At 46.3% G+C, this 24483-nt stretch overlaps 1 protein-coding gene and 1 non-coding gene across 2 annotated transcripts in view; both read right to left on the reverse strand.

Moving 5' to 3' along the window:
• The window catches only part of TMCC3 (transmembrane and coiled-coil domain family 3), a 243496-nt gene that overhangs the window by 155840 nt on the left and 63173 nt on the right, over positions 1-24483 (reverse strand). The window lies entirely within an intron of this gene.
• TRNAQ-CUG (transfer RNA glutamine (anticodon CUG)) lies at positions 2468-2540 on the reverse strand. The gene has a single exon. It is a non-coding gene; the product is annotated as a tRNA-Gln (tRNA).

Below are 24483 nucleotides of genomic sequence, written 5' to 3' on the forward strand. Positions count from 1 at the left end.
GTGAAACAGGACCGTGGGAACATGCAGAATTTGTGAAATATTTAGGGGGAAGGGTCAATCAGATAGAGCCAGTGCTTGGATTTGGGGATGAAAGAGAGTGAAGAGTTTGGGCGCCTGGCTTGATAATGGTTCTGTTGCACTGAAATAGGAACATGAAGGATCAGTTTGTGAGTTCAGGTTCAGAGGCATTCATGGTATCTTGAAGATACAGCAGACAGACGGAAATGAGGGTCTCGAGTCCCAGAGAGAGGTTAGGCTGCAGCCAAAGGGGGCTGTTGAAGCCATGGACAGGAGGAGCTCATTCAGGGAGATACAAGTGCTGGTGTGGAGTGAAAGCATCCCTAAATGGGCGGATGGGCAGAGGCAGCACCATTCAGGTGTCATCACCGTTGTGGGGACAACAGTGGACTTGCCCTTTCTGATCTGCCAGAAACCTATTTTTATCCGGAGACATATTTTGGCACTCGCTTATTTTCAGTCCTGTTATGCTCTTCTCTTATTTCATATGTGTATGTCCTGCTGTCTTGCAACATTTGCAGTACTTTCAAAAATTGAGATTTGGCAGGTTTTGTACATAAGGGATGCAGCTCTTTTGCATTTCAGTCATATTTTCTTAAATTAGGATCTGTAGACACTTGCAGTCAGGCTGTGTTCAAGCAACATGACAAGTGGAGGACTGAAAAGCACGTGCACTGTCCACTTCGCTGTCCTGTGCTTCTGCCATCACCAGAGAACTAGCCCAGCCTGCCTGGAGCCCAGCCCACCTGGAACAAAGGCATGGATGGGCAGAGCCGCTCCAGCGGACCCGCGGACGTGTGAATGAGAAATAATGCTTATCGTCTACCATGTGCCCCTGAGATGTTGTGGTTGTTATGCAACATTTGTTCCTTTTATTTTTATTGAAGTATAATTTATACACAAATGTTCAGATCTTAAATATACCTTGGATCAATTTTGACAAATGTGTTCACTTCTATAATCCATACCCTTCACAAGGCACAGAACATTGCCATAACCCCAGAAAACTACCTGCTGGTCCCTCTGAGTAAATCCCCACCTCACCCCCAGAAGCAAACAATGACTGATTTCTGTCATTCTAGCCTGGTTTTGTGCTAAGTTAATAAAGACCAGGGATCAGCCATATCCAACCCACCACCTGTTTTTGTATGATTCAGGAGCTAAGAATGGTTTTTACATTTCCAAACAGTCGAAAGAAAAATTGAAAGAGGAATAATACTTTGTGACATGCGAAAATTTTGTGAAATTCATATTTCAGTGCCTATAATAAAGTTTGATTGGCACACAGCCACCTCCATTCATTTATATATTATCTACGGCTACATCTGCACTAGAACCGCAGAGTTGGAGAGCTGAGGCCGAGACCATATGCCCACAAACCCTAAAGTACTTACTACCTGGCCCATTGCAATCCATCAATCCCTGACTAGGAAACTTGCCTCTACTCTCCATCACACAGACGGATCCAAGTGCTGGAGCCAGTGTTGAGAACTAGGTGTTCTGAGTACTGATTTAATTACATTCATACGGGCCAAACATAAAAACCATACATGCTCATGGAAAGTCTAAATATTATCACTGACACAATGTGAAAGTGAGAGCCTCTCGTAGGCACAGCTCTTAATGAGAATACTCTAAGATTTCAAAGAAAACTAAATCAAAAGGGACAACTAAAGCTTAATTGTTATGGCCCTGTATTATTTTCATATGAAAGTCAGCCCCACTAAGAGATGTTATTATTGAAACTGCAGTAGTGTAAACATGAACAGACCAAAATCAGAGAGAAAAGGTAGGGAGAGTGCCAACACTTCATCTGTAAAAAGCAAGGAGAAAAAGGAAATGGAGCCAGATCCCGAGAGTAACACTGCATGAAATGTCCAATTCAAGCCAGCCTGGGTTCAAAAGCCCATGGCCCATCAGGCATAGCGGGGAGCAGAGTCCCACACGCGGCCCTGGCTTGGGTTTGCCACAGTGCGGGTGTGCATGGCCGCCTCACAAACAGCTTGAGTCCTATCCTAGAATGCCAAGTTTGCTCCCTCTTGGCTAATAAAGTGCAACGCTATTCCTCTGCTGGGAATGCTGAAAGCATTTACAAGATGCTTTTAGAAATAACACCATCTGGAGATGTCCCTGAAGAATACGGCTTTGGTCAACAACTCCAGCTCTAGAAGCCCGTTCCCTCAAGCTCTGCCCCACTACCTCAGCCTTCATTAATACAAATACCTCTCTTTTGCAGGAATGATTTCTCATCTAATGAAGAAGCATTTCAATACCAGAGAAGGAAATGGGGAGTGGGGGTAATGACAGATGTGGCTATCTGCAGGGCTTTTGTCATACCAACCAGGGAATGCCAGTGGGGATCAGAGTTGAGTTTCGTGGAACAACTGAGGGTCATCTTCTCATGTCAACCCTTTAAAACATTTTATTTATTTATTTTAAATAATCTCTACATCTAGCGTGGGGCTTGAACTCACAACCCTGAGATCCAGAGTCTCATGCTCTACAGACTGAGCCAGCCAGGCACCCCTCATGTCATCCCCTCAAGTATATGCTACACAAGTATTTAAAAATACCATGTCAAAGGTGTCAAATTATGAGCCAGCTGTGGATGTTCCACATATGTGTGATGATCTCCTGAAAGCTATGGATCCTTTCCCCACAGAAACACACACGTGCATCCACACCCCACATCCGTGGGGCTCTCAGACTCCTGGTGCATGGCCAGGGATCCCAAGGTGAAAACCTTACTATCCAGTAAGTGAGCATCCCCTGAGGGGCTGTAGGAGAGACGTTCTAAGATGACGGTGCTCTCACAGTCTGACTACTTGGGGAGTTTGCCCTAGATGGAATATGCACTGGGGGAGGTTGGTTGATAAAATGACAAAAAGCCTTTTTTAGGCTTTCAAATTGTAACTTAGCTTGTCTTTGGGCAAAGTCTGAAAGTATCTGACTTGAGGGTAAAGTAATACGTTTCGGTATTCTAATACTGTGTGTGTGCATGTGTGTGTTGTGTAAATATGTGTTTCTGTGCATCTGCCCCCTAGAGATAAGTCACCCATTCTCTCTGGGTGCCATTTCTTGGTTTACCAGACGGAGGTGACCTCACCTGGGGAAGAGCCAAGGCTGTGGGTCCCCCGGCAGCTTGCCCCAGGGAAGCGCTGTTAACCGATTCCCGTCTACACCTGCCCCACCATCCGCCTCCATCGGGCTGAGGACACGAGCCCACACGGAAGCCTCAGCAGCTCCGAACACTCCCAGTACCTTCTTATCACGGAGGGCTGGTCTGCTGCTTATGGCTAAACCTCCTTAAACTCCATCCCACTGTGGTGCCTGAAGGGGATTACCAGCTGTCATGCAGCTTTTATCTTTCCACCTACCCAGCAGCAGACAGGAGAGCTCAAAATGTGACAGAAATAAGAACTAAGAGTAAAGAAACTCCCAAGGGGGTGAATCTCTGTCTCTCTGAGGCACTGAGAGCATCCTACACAAAATGTAAAACGTGAATCTCGGGCTTTCCTGAATTTTCCTGTCTTTTCTTGGCTGAAGCATTGGGCCAACTGCTAACTCTGACCAACAGAGAAAATCAAATCGGGAAAGGCTAGGCGCCTGGATGGGCCCACATGCGGGCAAACACACACATGGCCCAGACTCAGGGAGAAAGCAAAGCAAAGGCCACCACCCTTCCTGAATTTTCAAAGACAGACCTATAATTGTTTCTGAGGGTGGTCTGGACGACACAGGAAGTCCTGAGAGTTCGACTAAGGAAAGAGAACATTTACATTTCACAGGGGCATCAGATCCTGGCACTATTTCTATGCACACGTACTCCCTGAGGCCAGCCAATAATTCCGCTGCAGCAGAATTCTATGGCAGAAGTCAGTCTGCTGACCGGCACTCTAGTTTATTTTCCCAGCTCTGATACCTATTCCTGTAACCCTTGGGATCAATAGAATCATCAGCAGAGTAAGACAAAACTTTTTTTTTTTTTTAGTAAGCTCTACACCCAACGTGGGGCCCGAACTCACAACCCCAAGATTAAGAGTTGCCTGTTCCACTGACTGAGCCAGCCGGGCGCCCCAACAAAACATCTTTTTATTGTGCAGAGCCAAGTGGGCCAAATCACCCCAAATAACTTTTTTTAATGTGTACTGTTTAAAATCTTTCAGTGGATTCCCACTCCCCTAAGGATAAGTTCTCAGTTCCCTCAGTTGGCCTTCAGGTAGGGTAGACTATATACTTTAGTGGTCAAAACAGGGATGTTCTGAGAGTGAGAGACAGTGCTATTAAGAATAATACTGGAGCAACAACCATAAACCAGACCATTTACACTGAGCCACCTTGGGGAATCTGGCCTTGCCCGGCAGCCCACCCTCTTCTCCCTCACCACCTGTTTGCCAGCTCTCTCCTCCAGCCACACTGGCTTCTCTCTGTGTTTTGAAAGGGACAGGCCTCCTCTAGCCTCCTGCCCCTCGCCGTGTACTGGCAGCTTCTTCACCGGGCTTCCTTCTCCTCACTCCTTCTCCAGGTCTGTCTCCACGTAGCAGGGGCAGGGAGGCCTCCTCTGACCCCAGAGACAAGGCTGGCTCCTCCTTACGGGCTCCCACAGCACCCAGAACACCCCTCATCCCACCAGCAATCAATTTATTGAGTAGGGGATGCTGCTTCTACAACACACAGGGGGCCTCTGGGCAGTGATAAGGCTGGCTTAACTCACCACCGGGTCCTCAGTCCCTTGCAACACGCTTGACAAGAGGAGGTGCTGGGTTCTTTCGGTCTCGCCTCAGGCGTCGCCTCTGAGAGGCCTTCCTTCCCCCACAGCCTTCCCCACCCTACAGAGTTCAGGGTTGTCCTGAGTGCTCCCTGGACCCCAGGCTGCCTCCGACCTAGCCCCTGACAAGTGGCTGACATTAGTCCACTCAGTGCTCTGAAGCTCCTTCGGGCAGAGCCTGTAATCCACTCATCCAGGCACAGGCTGGTAAACATTAATATGGGGCCACGACCCCTCACTTAAAACCTTGGGCCCAGATGCATTTCAGAATTCAGAACTTTTCATCTGACAGTGGATATTATGTAATATTGCCAGTGGAGCTGGGGTAACGCCCCATAATCTGCCACACTATTTCTGTAGCAAAACGTGTGAATATTCACGCCAAGTGGCTAAACAAAAACCTCAAAATGTCCTCACATCCCTTCAGGTCAGGCTCTGCAAGCTACTTAGTTCTGATCAGGACAGAATTTTCTGCCAAAGTTAAGAAGAAATTTTGGTTGTTAAGAGCTTTGGGATTTTTAGAATGGTGCGAAGGGACTGTAACAGCTGACATTTCATTAATATTCATTTGCCAGGCACTGTTCCAAGTTTATATACAATTATACATGATGTAATGTATATTCTATAGATACTACATTGATACATATTATATATAATACACAGAGGATCAAAACAATCCTTCCCGCTGAACTGAGCACGGAGCTCAATGATGCAGGGCTCCATCCCAGGACACTGAGATCATGACCTGAGCTGAAATCAAGAGTCAGCCGCTCAACTGACTGAGCCACCCAGACGCCCCTTCTACTTTTTCTTTTAAAATAAAACACTGGGGGCACCTGGGTGGCTCAGTCGGTTAAGCGTCTGACTGACTCTTGATTTCAGCTCAGGTCGTGATCTCAGGGTCCCCGCCCTGTGCAAAGCCCAATGCAGGGCTCCATCTCATGACCAGGATCCTTTCTCTCCATCTCCCTTTGCCCCTCCCCCCATCCATATGTGCTCTCTCAAAAAAAATTAAAAATTAAAACAATAAAACATTGGTTGGCACACAGGAACTAGCAGGTCTGTTGGGACTACCTCTGCTCCTGATATGTAACCGATTATTGTCGGGAGTCATTTGGTAATTAAATTATTTAACCAATGTTTACTGGGTACCTACTATGGGCCAAGCACTCTGCCAAGCAGATGATAAACAAGATAGATATGGTTTCTGTTGCAGGGGCCAAGGGCAGGTTGTCCCAAATAGGGCCACTTTGGCATGAAGATTATTCTGAGCGGAAGGCAACTGAAACCCTATGGGCTCAAAAAAACTTTTGCCCCTCTCTTAACTACATAGAAGAATCTAAATTAGGGTCTTTCCCAGAATAAGGGTCATTAGTAGAGATAAATTTCATCTGAGTGACCCATCCGTATGGCAGGGCAGACATCTAATAACCAAACATCTGCTCTTCATATTGCCCCGTGAAGTGCATTCCTGTCCTCTGAAGTCCCAGACCCATAAACCCCCCTGTCCTTAGTTCAGGATGACACATACACCTCATTTTGCCTGTCTTTGGAATTCCCATGTTGGTGTAGATGCCCCGTACGTACACTATTACATTTTATTTTCTCCTGTTAATCTGGCATCAATTTGATTCTTAGTCCAGCTAGAAGGCCCTTGAAGAGGACAAGAATTCTTCCTCCCCGACACTGTCCAACTAGGTCGTACAGTCATGTGAGAAGTAAAATAACAACAGTGTAAGTGTCGTGACCCAGGAAATAAATGAAGAACAGAGAGAATACACAACAGTAGGTTTAAATCAATTAGCAATTGGAACTGAAGTGTAACAAAAATTAATTATACTATTTATGAGCTGTTCAAGTTTAATTCCAACAAACTTATATACCACAACCAAATGATTATGAAGAATTACTGATATAAGCAGTGAAGATATGAATGAAGTCCCCATGCACACACTGAGTCATTCTGATGCTCCTAGGTCAAGTATGGAGCATCCAGACTCACTGTTATTATCAACAGAAGATTAACAACATTTGCATACATATTATGAATCTCTGATTAAATAGCTTGATAGTAGAAAAACTAATAGAATTTGGGAGCGTGGTTTCCAGAAAACACTTGGTCCAACCAATACCCTTTGCCCATTTTTTTTTTAAACCTAACCCTGGCCCTGGTCCTAACCCTATTTTTTGCCCATTTAAAGCCAGGATTCTCCAATGTAAAACTGCATTCTGCAGAAAGTACTTTGCAAACATATTAGAACACATTTGAATTTCAAGAGACGAAAGAACAATGCTAAAGGGATTTCAACAATAGTAAGTATGATGTGTTAACTATGGTAACAGAAAAACATTTGATGCCATATATGCCAGACCCTGTTAGGTGTGAATACACTAATCCTCACTCCTTTTTCCCTTGTTAACATAACCGCATTTCTGTTCAGTACTTTAACATACCCTGCTAAATATATTCTTCCCCAGCCTCCCTTGAAGTCTAGGGGGCCATGTATTGTGGTTCTGGTGAATAAAATCTAAGGAAAAGTCTGTTTCTGATTCCTAATAAAAGGAGACCAAATGGGCGAAAAGAATCTCTTTCCTACCTTTCATCTCCCCTTGAATGTAGACCTGATGGCTGGAGCTGCAGCCACCATGTTGTCACCATGAGGATGAAAGCTGCCTACCCCTACATTTCATACTATGTGGGGGGGGGGGGGAAGTACACTCCTATTTGCTTAAATCACTGTCCTTTAATTTTTCTATTATCTGCAACCAAATATTCCTAATAGAATAGTCCAAGACAGGAGATTGTACATGAAAGTTTGAACCTTGGGAGACTGTGGCCATGAAGATGGAGAATTCTCTGTAATTAGCATCTCAGGACAGATAGTAGGAAATAAGCAGTCTGGTGTGGAGCAGCATAAAATATTGATCATCCTGAGACAATAAATGAGGACTATGGCAGAGGCTGCTGGTTGTTTACTCAACATATGTTTCCCATCTTCTTTGTCACCAACATGTCCTTTCCCTGCCCCAGACCAAGTTCCGTTTCAGCCACCAACGCAAAGCCTACAAGATATAGGCAAAGTTAGTCATTCAGGGTTGGTGCTCTGCCAACTGTCAGACAGATAAGCTCCAACCTCCACCTTAGATGCAAGAAATTTCATATGGAATACGGATTTAATGTGGTTTACCTTAGGGCATGTCCAACTACCTTGTCAGAACCTTCAGGTCTTTTTTGGTTTGGGGTAGAAGTAGGTTTCTAGGGGCCTGGTATATCTGATACAGTGTTATTACTTAATTCTTGTACTCAGTGGCAGCTTTTTAAATAGACACCACAGAGATAGACACCTTTCCCCTTTTGTGATTGAAGAGTAGTCTACAGGGACGCCTGGGTGGCACAGTCAGTTGAGCATCTAACACTTGGTTTCGGCTCAGGTCATGATCTTGGGGTCCTGGGATCGAGCCCCATGTTAGGCTCCCTGCTCAGAAAGGAGTCTGCCTCTCCCTCTCCCCACTGCCCTCCCCCCTCCCCCCGCTTGTGTGCTCTCTTTCTCTCTCGCTCTCTCAAATAAATCTTAAAAAAAATTTTAAAAAAGATTACTTGGGCTGTGCTATGGGGAAGCAAGCTGCAAGGTAGCATAAGGAAACCAGTGACAAGATAATAAGAAATTATGCAGGCCTGAATTAAGGCCATGACAATGGACAGATCTGAGAGGTACTGAGGAGGCAAAATGGAAAGGGTCTGGTGCCCGACTGGATTTATGCAGAACAGAACCGGAAGATGTTGAGGCGACTCCCGGATTTGACAAGGAGGTGGTTGGTCATAGCAAGCATGGAGACAGAGAATGCAGGTGGTCAGGTGAAGGGGGGTGTCACAGAGAGGTGCCAGGCAGATGGTACATGCGGGCTTTTTTGTGTGCTGTGGGACATGTCGTGGAGATGACCACTGGACATGAGAATATAGGGATCAGGCACTCAGGTCTGAGCAGTCACTCTGAGTACAAACAGATAACAAGCAAAGTCATAGGACTTACTGAGATCATCTAAAGAAAATGAACAAGATGGGAAGATGCATAAGTGGAATCACAGAGAACACTAGTAATATCAGAAATGGATGAAAGAAACAGCATCTACAAAGAAGAAAATAAAGAAATGGCCAGAGAAGCAGGAAGAAACCCACAGAGGAGGTGGGACGGAGAACAGGGTGGGAAGCTCAGGGAGGAAGCTGGAAGGACTGAGGGGTCTGACTCACCCCCAAGGGCTCCTCTCCCCAGCACACATGGGCTGTGGCACACCCCCAGTGGTGGTGCACGTGATCCTGCTCCCCCAGCCACACTGAACTGGTCAAGAGACCCAAGCAGCATAGAAACCACCCCTGGGAGCTTGAAGTGCCATCTGCCACATGGACCGGGAAGCAGGCCGAGAAGAGGAAGCAGGAATAGAGCAGGAACCACCCTGGTCTGGGAAGACAGCAGTATTCTGATAAATGACTCTCATGCTAAGGCTGGCTCCAGTTGGTTTCTCTTACTTGGAACTATAAAAATCCCAATATATATCCAACAAGAGAGACAGGAATATAAACGGCTGTATTACCTGACAGAAATGAAATATGTGCTAAATGGAGATATAAGGAGGGGGCTGTGGGAGTTCGGGCGGAGGAGAGATTAATTTTGGCTGGGTTGAAGGAACGCTTCCAGAAGGGAGGTGGCATCTGGGCTGGCACTTTAAGAATCAGGCTTTTAGGGGGAAAGAAGGGAAAGAGTGCACTCTAGCTGAAGGATGAGCGCCAGCAAATGCGGCAAGCATGCAAGTAAGTGGAGCTGTAAGGCAAATGTGGCTGCCGCCAGCCTCTGGTCTGGTCAATTCTGGCGCTAGCACACCCTCCGGGACCCTGGGAAACCTTCCCACCCTCCCCAGTGCCAGCTAGGATACATGGGGAGCTACTCAGATCACAGGGCTGAAAGCTATCAGCAGAAGGGACAAGGGGAAGGGACAAAAGCAGAGAAAGGATGTATTTTGTTTTCTAGAACTCACAGTGCCAGAAAAGGAGAGGTGCAGGGGCACCTGGGCGGCGCAGTCAGTTAAGCGCCTGACTCTCGGTTTCGGCTCAGGTCGTGATCTCAGGATGGTGAGATCGAACCCCAAGCCCCAGGTCAGCTCAGCACGGAGTCTACTTAAGTTTCTCCCTCTCCCTCTGACCCTCGCCCCCCTGCCCCAACACGCACGTGCTCTCTTTCTAAAATAAATAAATCTTTAAAAAAATGAAAGGAGAGGGCCAGCTAGGTGTTTCGCACTGACACCCCCCATGGGAGCCAGTTTGAGCCGGACGGGGGCTGAGGACCTGCAGAAGCCCCACCTCCGGAGTTGTCCTGAGTGACCTTTCATTCATTATACTACTACGACCTCCTCCTGTGGGTGGAGTCTTTCCCCTTTTTTGAGCACGGGATGTAGGCACGAGCGTGTTGACGTGAACTGCCCAGGCAACGTGAACTGCCCAGGCAACGTGAACTGCCCAGGCAAGCTCCCTGGCCCCGCCCCCCAACACACTGAATGGAACTTCCTGTACTAACCCCACGGAGAGACAGTGCTTTGAGAGCTATCTTCCTGTCTCCTTACCTGTAACAAGTAATAAAAAGTTCTTGGCTTTCAACGTTCTTTGGGTTGTGTTCAATTTCATGCACCCCAAGCGTGAACCCCTTGAGTTGGGTTACAAGAGCACCCGACCAGCCCATCGCGGCCGCTGCCACTGGGTACGGCAGTGCTGGCAGGCTCTGCTTGGGCATATGCACCCTCGCCAGACTGGCGGCACCCACCCGTTGGTCTTTGTACATCCTGCGCCTGGCACAGAGCCTGGCATGAGTGAGGGCTCCGTGCACTCGGTGATCTCAAGTTACCTCTACTCAACCAGCGCATTGGGGGGGCGGGTGGTCTGTGTAAGACTGACAAGGGAGACCTGATAAGGTTGGCTTGTGAAGACTCTCAGATGTAGGAACATCAAAACAACTTGTTTTCTAAAAATGTGGTGAGGGACGCCTGGGTGGCACAGCCGGGTAAGCGGCTGCCTTCAGCTCATGATCCCAGGGTCCTGGGACCGAGCCTGGTGTCGGGCTCCCTGCTCAGCGGGGGGGAGTCTGCTTCTCCCTCTCCCTCTGCCCTTCCTCCCCCTACCCTGCTTTTGCTCTAATAAACAAATAAAATATTTTAATAAATAAAATGAAAATCTGGTGAAATAAACATAAAATTTACCATTTGGACTACCTTGAAGTCTACAGTTCAGCGATGTTAAGTGTATTCCTAATGTTATGCAGGCATCACCACCCTTCTCCAGAACTTCTTCATCTTCTCAAACTGAAACTCTGGACCCACCAAACACTAACTCCCATTCCCGCCTCCCCCCGCCCCTGGCAACCACCACGCTGCCTTCCATCTCCATGAATTTTATAAACCGAGGTACTTCAGTAAGTGGAATGATATGGTATTTGACCTTTTGAAAACAACTTCCATTTAAATGTGCTTTCAACTGTCAACACTTACCCGGGGCTCTCACTTCCTGCCCATGAAGTGGGCAGGGCGAGGACAACGGGTCTGGTTTTGGAGGCTGAGAAGCTGAGGCCCAAGATGGGGAAATGATCCGTCCAAGCCCAGGCTCCTAGGGATCACCAGTGTCCCATGTTACAGGAAGTGCCAACCTCAGCTGAGCCTGTCCGCTGTGTGGAGGCTACTTCAGAATCTGGACTGTGGGAGGACCATGACCTTACCGCACAGCCCACCGAGCTGGCCTTCTGCACCTGGGGACAGATGGTTTGGGCACCTCACTACGGATTCGCAAGCGGAGCAGGAAATAGCCAATGCCCTAGAATGAGCCAAACAAAGGTTTAACCTTAGGCCAGGGTATATCCCTCTCTGGTTGGGTGCTCCCTGCTCTTCAGGAGGCAGCTTGGAGAGGTCAAAGCCATGGCCAGCATGAATTATTAATCTGCATACTTGCTTGGAGTCCACTGGAGCCGGCCACAGAGTAGTCACAGCAGAAAGTGCTAAATGATTAATCCTCCTCCTGCCTGAGGATCTGGCTCCTGGGCCAGCTCCCCTGCTCCAGAATCAGGAGAAAGGTCTTGCTTTCCTCAATCAGACCAAAAGGTTTGCTCGACTTTTGTTTTCTGCATAAGAATGTTCAACACTAATAACCGATTTGCAAACTGCCAAGAAACTAGGGTTTCTTCAGGGCTGGCTGGCTGCTGGAATTAGAAATGTTTCAAACTGTGCATTATCTTCTAAATCAATGTGAAAAGCTCTCAGTGAATCTGAAGCAAGTGAGTCGCATGTATTTTGTTCCCATCAATACCTACTAAAATACTTTATCAGGGGTGTGTGTGTGTAAACATACATATAGGATCTAATGTTAGAAGGTGGAGATGTTAAATACTTGTTTAGGCGCACCTAGGTGGCTCCGTTGGTTAAGCCTCAGACTCTGGTTTCACTCAGGTCGTACGTATCTCAGGGTCACGATCTCAGGGTCTCAGGGTCTCAGGGTCGTGAGATGGAGCCCTGCATTGGGCTCCACACTCACCAGGGAGTCTGCTTGAGCTTCCCTCTCCCTGTCTCCCTCTCCCTCCTTCTGTCCCTTCCCCCACTCACGTAGGAACACTCTCTCTCAAATAAATAAATAAAATCTTAAAAAAAAAACCAAACAGTGCTTGTTGAAACATGCTCGCACTTTTCCTTTACCTCTAAATGTGCCTGTAGGACAGGCTAATTAGTTTGACCCCGTGAGGCTCAGCTGTGCAGAAGCCCTAAGATTATGTCTCAGAATTTAAGATTAATCTCCCCTTGGGCTGGTTCAAAAACAGAAATCCTGTCTCACCTTAAGACTCTGTTAAGTGAACAGGTTCGGCGAGGGGAAAGATATGAGGAGGAACCAAAGAGACTAAAGAAGCAGAAAGATCCTGGAGGTGGAGGACAACCTCGATTCGCAACCTGCCTTCAGCACTCAGTACCCAGTGCTCTAGGGCCCGTCCCTTTATGTGAGGCTCAGTTTCCTCGTCTGTGAACAGGGCTCATAACTTTACCAGAGACAGTACAGAGATTAAAAGAGAGCTGTAATCGCAGCAACCATTCCCTGAGTGCTTACAAATGAGCCTGGCACCATGCTGGGAAAAATACTCTAAGGCCCTCAACAGATGTTATAGTAACAATAGTAACAATGTCACTGTTGTTGTTTATGAGAATTCCTCAGGCTTCAATAAATTTAGAGGATGTGGGCAGGTTTCTTCCACCTTATTAATATTTTAAAAGTTTAAAATCCCATATTGCTTGAGTACCAATTGTCTTACTTCCCAAACGCTGCTTTGAGCCCATTAGGATCTGCCTGCCTTCTATCCCCTCTCCAAGGGAAGAGATGAGAAATTGGACCAGAAGGAAGAAGACAGGGAGCTAATATATATTAATCAAGGCACCAAACATTTGTGGCCAGAAACTATTCCAAATGTTGGATGTACAAAAATAATAAACAGGAACAATCCTTTTTTCCCCTTCTGTATTTGAGGACCGATGGACTGGCAACTTGCAGCGACTTGGAGGCTAGTGGTGAATGGCCAGTTCACAGCCTTCTCTGGTTGTTGCCAACAGGACACCCTGAAAAGCCAGGCAGCACCATTTAAAGATGAGCAAACTAAGGCCCAGTCAGGTTAAGATGAAGCACTTTTCCCAAGGTTACACAGACAGCAAGAGTTTGGGCCCTTCCAGGAGATTACAGACTAATGAAGCACAAAACGCATAAAGAGGAGATATTTATGTGCTGAGTGCAATGGCAGAGATGTGTGCAGGGAGTTAGGGACTCTATAGAGAGGCTTAAATCCAGCCAGAGCAGGCCAGGGAAAGCTATCTGGAGAGCACGATGCCCATGCTTTTTTTTTTTTTTAAGGTATTATTATTTTATTTATTTATTTATTTATTTATTTATTTATTTATTTGACAGAGAAAGACACAGCGAGAGAAGGAACACAAGCAGGGGGAGTGGGAGAGGGAGAAGCAGGCTTCCCGCTGAGCAGGGAGCCCGATGTGGGGCTTGATCCCTGAGCTGAAGGCAGACGCTTAACAACTGAGCCACCCAAGCACCCCCTCTTTTAAAGGTATTATTAACATACAACAAAATGCACAGATGTTAAGTATTCAGTTTGTGAAGTTTCGACAATTACATAAATTTGTATAGTCACTATCAAAAATAAGTCTTAGAACATTTCTATGGTTCCAGAATGATGAGGGAGCAGAAGGCAAGCTGAGGGCAAAGCACAAGCTGACAACCCACAACCCCCTCTCCCCACCTCCCCTCCCCAGGTGGGATATATGTGACATTCCTCAGGTGCTCCTGGCTGCCCTCAAACAAAGGGAAGGAAAAAACAAGTGGTTAACTGATAGAGATCACAGGCATGCAGGACAGGAGTCTCCATTAGTTTGCAAGGCTCTTCATAATTTACAAGAAAAAAGCACTCTCCAAAAACCTAGAGACTCAATTTCCTGGAGCCCTAACATCACCGTCCCCTCCATAGGACAGAAAATCTTATATGATCAGTCACTCCTCACAACCCCAGTGCAATTCTTTCTGCCCACGGGTCCTGTCCCTGTGCTTTATTTAATAAAACCACCTTTTTACACCAAAGAAGTCTCAAGAATTCTTTCTGTCAGCTCCAAACCCCAACACTCCGCTCTGCTCCACTCCACGTCAAGAATGTTCCCTCATGCCTCTTTCTAGTCAAAAACACAATCATCTCTATGTTGGCTTTTGTTCTGGGTTCTTTTGCTGAGCTGAGTCTTAAACACTGAACGGAACGTTAGATGAGCAAAGGGTCAGTAAAGCATAGAGGTGAGAAGCAACCTGGTGATGTGGCCGGAGTCTGCAGTAAGGACAGGAAGTGATGGGGCTGGCATGGAGGGCAAGGGGAGAGGGCCCGTCACAAAGGGCCCAGGACCTGGGTTTCGATCTAAGGGGCTTGGACTTTATTTCATAAAGCAAAGGGGAGCTAATGAAGCCTTAGGCAGCTCCTGAGCACCTATGATGCATCAGGAGTATACACTGCTTTGCACATGTTATAACATTTCAAATTCAAACTCTTAGGAGATGGATAATCTCCCATTGTACAGATGATCAAATTGAGGCTGGGAGAGGTGAAGTAAAACTTCCTAAGTGATAAGCCAGGATTCAAACCCAGACTAATTCCAAATATCCTGCTTGTTCTACTGGTAGAAAGCTCCTTTGGAAGGAAGGAAAGGGAGGAAAACCAGTTTAAACCATGAAGAACTCCAGAACAAAGGCAACAAAGAACCCCCACCCCCAGCACAGGAAGGTTTAAAGGTTACTCTGCATATGGCAATGGGCACTGGAAAGAGTGTGAATGCCTCAGGGAAGAGAAAAGCCTGGAATTCTGGCAAATCCAAGGACAGCAGGATGCAGACACTTCCTGGCATGCCGGCTTCTCTTCTTTGGGGCTCTATTAATCGCTCAACCAAACATCTTCAGAGAGCGAGGGGGCTGGTTGCCCAGGTGGGACAAACTGAAAGAGACATCCATCTCTTACTTTTCTGGATTCTCTTAGCAATCCATTTGAAACCTAGGTGTATGCTTATGTTGCGTTTAAACGACTCTCCACTGGCAAAGTATACCCTACAGCCCTTGCAGGGAAAAAATAAAATCCCCGGGATCACTAAAAATTCTTTCAAATCTGTATTTACTAAATTTATAAAACCAATTTATCTTCTTACCCTTTCTGTCTCATTTCTTCACATGATTCCTTTTACAATGAACCTAGGGCAACACTGAGAGTCCATTTCCAGAAAATGTCCTCAGAATGACCCTTCCCGTAACTAACTTAAAATCTGCTCCAAAATGTGATAAAAAGTAACAGTGACCAAAAAAAGGGCTGGTGATATATTTAAATTAAAAATTAGGAAAAAAATTAATTCACCTACATCACACAATTCAAAGACACTCAGTAGACTGACTAAACATTAGAAACCCCAAGAGCTCACCATACGATCCAGCAATTGCACTACTGGGTATTTACCCCAAAGATACAAATGTAGGGATCCGAAGGGGTACGTGCACCCTGATGTTTATAGCAGCAATGTCCACAATAGCCAAACTCTGGAAAGAGCCAAGATGTCCATCGACAGATGAATGGATAAAGATGATGTGGTATATATATACAATGGAATATTATGCAGCCATCAAAAGGAATGAGATCTTGCCATTTGCAACGACGTGGATGGAACTGGAGGCTGTTATGCTGAGCGAAATAAGTCAATCAGAGAAAGACATGTATCATATGACCTCACTGATATGAGGAATTCTTAATCTCAGGAAACAAACTGAGGGTTGCTGGAATGGGGGGTGGGGTGGGAGGGATGGGGTGGCTGGGTGATAGACATTGGGGAGGGTACGTGCTATGGTGAGCGCTGTGAATTGTGCAAGACTGTTGAATCACAGATCTGTACCTCTGAAACAAATAATGCAATATATGTTAAGGCAAAAAAAAAAAAAAGCAGGAGGGGAAGAATGAAGGGGGGAATCAGAGGGGGGGACGAACCATGAGAGACTATGGACTCTGAAAAATAAACTTGAGGGTTCTAGAGGGGAGGGGGGTGGGGGGATGGGTTAGCCTGGTGATGGGTATTAAAGAGGGCACGTTCTGCATGGAGCACTGGGTGTTATGCACAAACAATGAATCATGGAACACTACATCAAAAACTAATGATGTTATGTATGGTGATTAACATAACAATAAAAAATTAAAAAAAAAAAAGAAGAAACCCCAAGAGCTCTAGAGAAAAGCAGTCTGGTAACATGGTATGTGAAAAAAAGAGCTGGGGGTGCCTGGGTGGCTCAGTCGTTAAGCGTCTGCCTTCGGCTCAGGTCATGATCCCAGGGTCCTGGGATCGAGTCCCACATTGGGCTCCCTGCTCGGCGGGAGGCCTGCTTCTCCCTCTCCCACTCCCCCTGCTTGTGTTCCTGCTCTCACTCTCTCTCTCTATCAAATAAATAAATAAAATCTTTAAAAAAAAAAAAAAGAGCTGAAGACAGTTTGGGATATACAAAAACCTTATTAAAAGCTTCCTTAACTTTATTTAAGCATAATACTTTTTTTTTTTTGAGAGAGTTGGGGGGGGGAGAGGGAGAAGGAGAGACTCTTGAGCACAAGCACACGGACTTGATCCAGTGACCCCAAGATCATAACCTGAGCTGAAACCAAGAGTCAGATGCTTAACCGACTGAGCCATCCAGGCACCCCATAATACTTCTTTTCCAGGAAAAATAATAACATCCCGCAGCCCTCAGACATGCTTTAGGAAAGGCTATAACTATTTTCCTTTGCCTGGAAAGCGTCCCCCTTATCCTTCTGCATATCTCTTCTTAGTACCCATTTCCTTTTCAGACCTCTGCTTGGAGGGACTTCCTTATGGAAACCTTCCTCAGAACACACTCTCCCCACAAGGCCAGGTTAGTGGCCCTGCCCCTGTTCCCAAGCCTACCTTCATCAAAGCAGGGATCCCTCTGTGTTGTAACGACTTATTTGCTTGCCGACCTCCCTGGCCTACGTAAACTTCTTCAAGTCAAGGACTATGTCTTGGTCACCATTATATTCCTGGTGCCTAAGAGTGTCTGACAATAAATATTTGTTCAGTACTGATTGCCAAGTGACTGACTGACTGACTGATGCAATGAATATCTACAACCTCCAGCATCAGCAGCCTGAATGTGGGAAGCCAATTACCTGCCAGGGATGACCAAGCACAATACAGAAGGAAGAAGAGGAAGCTAGGATGTGGTTGGTTAAGAGGTTTTATTTTTTTTATTAAGATTAGTTGGGGGGGGCGGTGCGCGCACACACACTCAACCGTGGGGCGGGGAGGAGCAGAGGGAGAGGGAGAGAAAATCACCCCGCTTAGCGGGAGTCTGAGGCAGGGCTCCATCTCATGACCCTGAGATCATGACCTGAAACAAAACCAAGAGTCAGATGCTCAACTGACTGAGTCACCCAGGCGCCCTGGTTAGGTGGTTTTAAAGGTCCATGCTCATTTGGAAAAGGGTCCAGAACTAAAGGAATAATTTTTTTTTCTTTCTTTTTTTTTTTAGTGCAAATCCCTGTATAGGCCACATGTGAGGCCTGGCCCTGCTCTGCCTCTAACTGGGTATGAGACTTGGGACCAGCTCCTCAGCACTTACCTGAGTTTCACTTTACACCTAATCATACCAGCCAGAGTTTCAGGGCTTTTAAGGGGAATGATAGTTAAAGAGAGAGTTACTTGAATTCTCTATTGTAGAAAACCCGAAAATGTAAAACAAGAAAATGAATCACTCAGAAATAAAATCGGAGTATTTCTTTGTAGTTTTTAAAAACTCCTAAGTTATCCATTCTATTTTATATACTCTAACGAGACTGTGTTGTAAATGTTGTTCTGCCAACTCTATTTGTCACCCAATATTGTGTCAGACATTGTGGGTTGTGGGACCCAACACTCATTTCCAACCCTCACCTCCCTGCCTATACTCTACAGTTTTGAGAAGCTAAATACTCACTCTATTAACAACTCTTGCAACAAGCGGTGTCCGTGGGACATGGTTTGAGCTAATGAGATGAAAGAGACATCAGGCAGGAGAATGCAGGAAGGTTTTTGCTTTCCTGGTAAAAGGTAGAGAGAGCAACTGTCACTTCTCTGCTCTGGAGGCGGACTCAATGCCTGAAGCTGCAGCAGCCCTCTTGTGACCATGAGGTATCCGTCAAGCATTAGAAAGTTCACAGACACTACAGAGATGTAGTCTTGATGTTGTTTAACCATTGAACCAACGCCAGTGGCTGCCTACATTCCAACTTGTTGTTATGTTGGAAAAATAAATCTCTACTTCACTCAGCCACTGCAAATAATTTTTTTAAGTAGGCTCCATGCCCAGAGACCCTGAAATCAAGACCTGAGCTGAGATCAAGGGTTGGCCACCCAGGTGCCCCAAAAGAGTACCTGTGGCCAAAAGTATTCCTGACATAGAGCTTTCCACACCATTAAACTTATTCTACGGTATCATTTTATTTCATTATTATTTTTTTTTAAATAGGCTCCACACCTAACATGGGGTTTGAACTCACGACCCTGAGATTTAGAGCCAGCCAGGCGCCCCTCCACAGTATCATTTTAAATGGCTCCATAGTGGTGTTCTATCACAGAGATGAGCCACAATTCATTTAACCAGTTCTCTCTTGTTCAACACTTAGATCATTTCCCATTTAACACAGTGAGGAAGATTTTTACAGACAAACCTTTTCACACATACCTGATACTTTATTAGAATAAACTCCTAGAGATGGAATTTCCTGGTCAAAAGGCATGTATGTTTTTGTTTTTTTATTTAATTTTTTAAAAAATTTTATTTATTTGAGAAAGAGAGTGAGCACGAGAAGGGAGAGGGGCAGAGGGAGAGGTAGAAGCAGGCTCCCGCTGAGCAAGGGGCCCGATCCCAGGACCCTGAGATCATAACCTGAGCCGAAGACAGATGCTTAACCAACTGAGCCACCCAGGTGCCCCAAGGCATGTACACTTTTAAAGTCAACACCCATGTGTACTCCAGCCAGCAGTATGGGAGTGTCCATCTCTATTTTCTACTCAATCTGGGGAACGGTCAGCACCCCCCAAATACACCTCATTACTATATAATGTCTAAGGTTCCTTTCACAACTAACATCTCTGATTCAACTTGCGAAAAGTGAGAGATAAGAATGTGAGTTTCAAACGACTGACGGCTGATTTCTGACTTGTAATTTATTTATAAAGTAATGCCCACACTGCTAGAGGTGAGTTATACCTCTAGTCCACACAGATCTTCCCATCTGGTCTCTTTTCAGGAACATAGGGCTCCCCGACCAAAAGTCAATGGAGAACATCTGTCAGGGTTCAGGGATGACCCACAAAGACAAAAGGTGGAAAACGCAACCCAAAAAGATAAACTGATCTATGAGAGGAAATACATCTTAAAGAGAGTAAGGAGTAAAGAAAAAAAAGGAAGCTACCAAAGATGGAGCCCACACCTCCCCTTCGGGGCGCTCGCATTCTGTTTCACCACGTCAAGGCTGCCTTCCCTTCTCTGTGTCCCCTTTACTATGAAAGCCGTTCCCCTAGATACTGGTGGCTGGTTCTTTCTCGTCACTCGTGACTCAGCTCACATAGTACCTCCTCAGAGGGGTCATCACTAATCACCCACCCTAAAGTAGCTCCGGTGTCTCCCCCGACCTTCCTATGGTCCCATGTAAGGGTCTTCATGGCCCTCACTCAATCACCACCAGAAATGGTTGTACTCATATACATGTGTATGTGTTAATCATCAGGCTCCCCACAGTGGAATGTATCCTCAACTTGAGCATAAACCTCACTGCTACCTCCTAAGCTTCTAGAATAATGCTCAGTCAATATTTGATGAATGAATGAATGAATGAACGAACCAACAGTTTCCTAATCTCTAACCGAACAATCAGAGACCATCATGGAAAGCAGAGGATGAAGTAACTTCTCTGGGGAGCTGGTAAGTCTACAGTTCTTGAAACACCTCCCAGAGCTGAGGGAAGCCTAATGTCCACTGAGAGCTGTCACCTCTGAGCATCTCTGCTTCCCCTGGCTTACCATTAGCAGCTCCTATTCCCCTGAACTCAGGGGTCCAGGGAGGGCACGGCAGCTGGGGTTGGCTGTCCCCAAAGGTGTCAGAGGGCATACTGTCATGTAGGGCTTTTCACATTTCCAGTCGGTAATTTGCTGTCAGTCTTTTAAATGTTATTTAAGATTTTTTTTCTTGTGAAAAATTTCAAATTAACAAGGTAAAGGGAATAGTTTTAAAACCCCATATATCCATCACCCTTATTTCATATTCTCCCACACACTGGATGTGTGTTGGAGCATTTTAAAGCAAATACCATATGTCCTATCTTGAACACAATGTTTAAGTGCCCCTGTGTCTTGAAGATGCTTTCAGAAGGAACAGAACCTGAGAAATGCCCAGGACATGTATAAAGAATGCCAACAGATAAAGGTTGCTGGCCGATGCCCGATCTAATAGCAGCCGGTTGCCTTCTCATCAACCTGCATGCATGAAAGGGAAAGTTTCTACCAAACTGCTTAAAAACACATTCAGAGGGAACAAAGCCTTTGATCCCTCTGAAAACTTAGAAGGATCCAGGCAATTTTCCAAAAGCCCCTGACTCCAAACAGTTATAAGCCAGGGCAAATGGACATTTCCGCCTATACCCAGTTATTTCAGTTGTCACCACCTGGCACTGTCTTTCCTTTTTCCTCTCATGAACAAAAGGGCAGTATTAATTAGTGGTATTTCTGAGAGCAAGTGGCTTCTTTTAAAGATTTTATTTATTTGAGAGAGAGAGCGAGCGCGAGTGAGTGCGAGCTGGGGGAGGGACAGAGGGGAAAAGAACCTCAAGCAGACTCTGCACGGAGCCGGACGCAGGGCTCGATCTCATGACCCTGAGATCATGACCTGAGCTGAAACCGAGAGCTGGGACGCTCAACCGACTGAGCCCCCAGGTGCTCTGAGCGCGAGGGTTTTTGTCTAGCCACGGAGGGAGGGGGGGCTCTGGGGTCGGGGGGCGCTGAGCGCTCAGGCTTCTGATCAGTCAGGGATGGACACACAGACACAACAGATACCTGCTCAAGCACGGGGCCTGGGACACGGCAAGCAGGAAATGAATGGCTTTATTAATGACTCGGAACCAAAAGGGCCGGAGGCCTGATGGAATGCTGGAATCCTGACCGCCCAGGAGACATACTGGGAGCAAAACAGACAGACAGACAAACGAAACACAAATTACAAATACAAAACAACTAAAACAAAACTTACAAATGACACATTAAAATGAGTTTTTAAAATGTATCATCTTAACGCAAGAGTTATTTTCCTTCTTCTACTTAACTTCTAAGTCTTCTCCATCTGTAGATTCATTTCACACAACTGAAATCATGGCCAAGGGGCAATTATATATACACTTTCTCATTTAACATACCAAACACATTCCCACGCCGTTAGTCTTCCTCAGAATTATTTTAAATGGCTGCATGGTTTGTAGGTATGTCTGTGAATCCAACCTTAATTCTCTGCTCTATTCCTTTTTCTTCAGACATTCATCTCCTTTGTGGATGGGATGGTGAGGGGAGGGTTCCAGGAAACTGCCCTTTTGCCTTAAGTCTGTGCTCACCAGCATCCCCTCTGACCAAGAAGGACCTGACCAACCAGGGAGGTCTCCCTGCCTCTAGGCATTGGCCCTGCTGTGGCCTCTACGTGCAATATTCCCATGGCCCACTCTGCCTGACCGCTTCCTGCCTACAGTTCAGGGCTCAGGTTAAGTGTCACTAATTCCAGGAAGCCTTCTCTGACTGACCCTCCTGACTGTACCTCAAGGATCAAGGCCCACATCCCATTCTGTGCCCTGTTTGTCTTGAGATCCGTTTGTCCACCAGAGCGTGAGCGGAAGCCATTCTTCTGAGCCTTCCTAGCTGTGTGGCCTTGGTCTCCCTTGAGCTTCAGCCCCCTCAGCTGAAGGGGAAGTTAGGCAGTTTCTCTCGCCTACCAACAAGGGCACTGCGAAGATCACAGAAGGCAATACTATGAAGGTGCTTTGTACAGCATAAAGGGCTCTAAGAATGTTGATAATTATTACTGGTGACATATCTCCTACCTAATTCTAAGGAATAAAAGGCAGTCACCTAATTTTCATCTTTTGAGGATCCCAGATTCAGATCAATACTGATAGCTAATACATTTCGAAGGCTTATGGATACTGTCCTAGGCATTTTCTCATTGCAGCTTCATTCAAATGAGAGGGGTAAGATCTACTATCGTTCTCATTTTCCAGAGGCTCCGAAAACTAAGCGGTTTTCCTGGGGCCACGCGGTTTTAGAATATTATGCAGAGAACCCAGTGCAAGCCTCTCCCCACAAAAACTGCCCACCTACACATTCACACACAACAGTCCAGAAGCTCACAGATCCCCTAGAGTCCATCTTCTTTGGACCCCTGTTCAAGGCCCTGCGTGCAGGAAAGGGAATTCTGCAGCAAAGTTCGAAGATGTATATACCTCACAGGTCGGGGAGATTAAGGGACGAGACCACGTCAGCGGGAATTCTAGAGAAAACCTTTCAGCCTGAGAACAGGTTGTAAATCGTGGTCTCACTAGACGTTGTCTCCTTGGCGATGGAAGTGGCCAGGCTGACTGAAGACTCCTGGCCCAGGGAGAGCCACACGGCACGGACGCTGTGCGAATGAGGCGCTGGGAGCCGCCGACGGAGTCCGCTGTCCAACTCCGGCACCGGCGACCGCCCGACACTTGTCGGAACAAAGAGTTTGTGAAGACGCACGCTGCTCCACATACTCCACGCACTGGAAGAGCAATAGCTAAACAGAACATAAGAGCCGCAAGGGACCAGAATGGAAGCAGGAACCAGAGCTCGTCACACCATCTGGCTCTGGCCCGTTCATCTCAGAACGGCGCTGGAGACCGCGCGGCATCAGCGCGGAGGAAGAAGTGTGTGCGTCTCACACGGAGCCGAGTGACAGACAGCAGCCTGGTCACCAGGCAGGCCGAAACCCATCCCTCCGCAGAAAAAGCCTTGGGACTGTGCCGCGAGCCAAAATAAGCAGTTAAAACGTGAAACGTAGACCTGTGGGCCAGACTGCGTTTTTCAGTGTGGCGCTGTGTGGGCAAAGCCTCGGAGACCACCTGGGAATGGAGTGAGAGGAGCCAAAATGGTTTCCATGGTGCAGCCTCCCAAAACCAAGGAACAAAGGCTTAGGGAGTGTGTGGCATCCAGAAAGCAGCCTGCTGAGTTGTGGGAAGTGTGGCTAGTCCTCACAAAGACGATGATGGAAACACACTGTTCTCCACATCCACTTAGGAGAGAACAAAGGGAATGTGGCCGAAGGAACTGGTTTGGGTGGAGGTCAGGGAGAGCATCCTGAGCACTGTCAAAGTTGGAACTCAGGTCCCAGAGAGGCACACACAGGAATGGTGCCAAGCAGCCCTTGAATGGCAGGAAGGCAGACCCTTCCATGGAAACAAATTTTATTTTGCTTTCAACAAAGAGTAGGAGGTTCCTCTATCAAACATATTGTTGATGGTGCAAAAAAGGAGAAAATTATAGGGGTGCCTGGGTGGCTCAGTCCATTGTCTGACTCTTGATTTCAGCTCAGGTCATGATCTCAGGGTTGTGAGATGGAGCCCCGTGGGGCTCTGTGCTCAGCAGGGAGTCTGCTCAAGATTTTCTCTCCCCCTCTCCCTGTGCTCCTCTCCGCACTCGCACTCGTGCTCACACTCCCTATCTCTCAAATATTTTTTTAAAAGGGCAGAAAATTATAGGTCCACAATCCTTTATCTGTAATTCTGAAACCCGAAAAGTTCTGAAAACTGCAAGTTTTTCCTTAAGTGTATGCAAATCATTCGGTAACAAAAATCTGACCTGAAATGACATAATTATAGTCTTTACTTATTCCATCTAATGTGAATAATAGTAAGTCACACTGCAGGTATACTAATGTGTCTGACTGCAGAGTGCTAACCCAGTCCTACTGGGGGTCTGATGCAATATAAAGTATAATAACCAAAGAATTTCCTTTAAAATTTCAGAACCACAATTATGGACACGGATCTATTTTTCTATACATCAGT

The sequence above is a fragment of the Halichoerus grypus genome, chromosome 6, assembly GCF_964656455.1.
Source record: "Halichoerus grypus chromosome 6, mHalGry1.hap1.1, whole genome shotgun sequence".
Lineage (NCBI taxonomy): Eukaryota > Metazoa > Chordata > Mammalia > Carnivora > Phocidae > Halichoerus > Halichoerus grypus.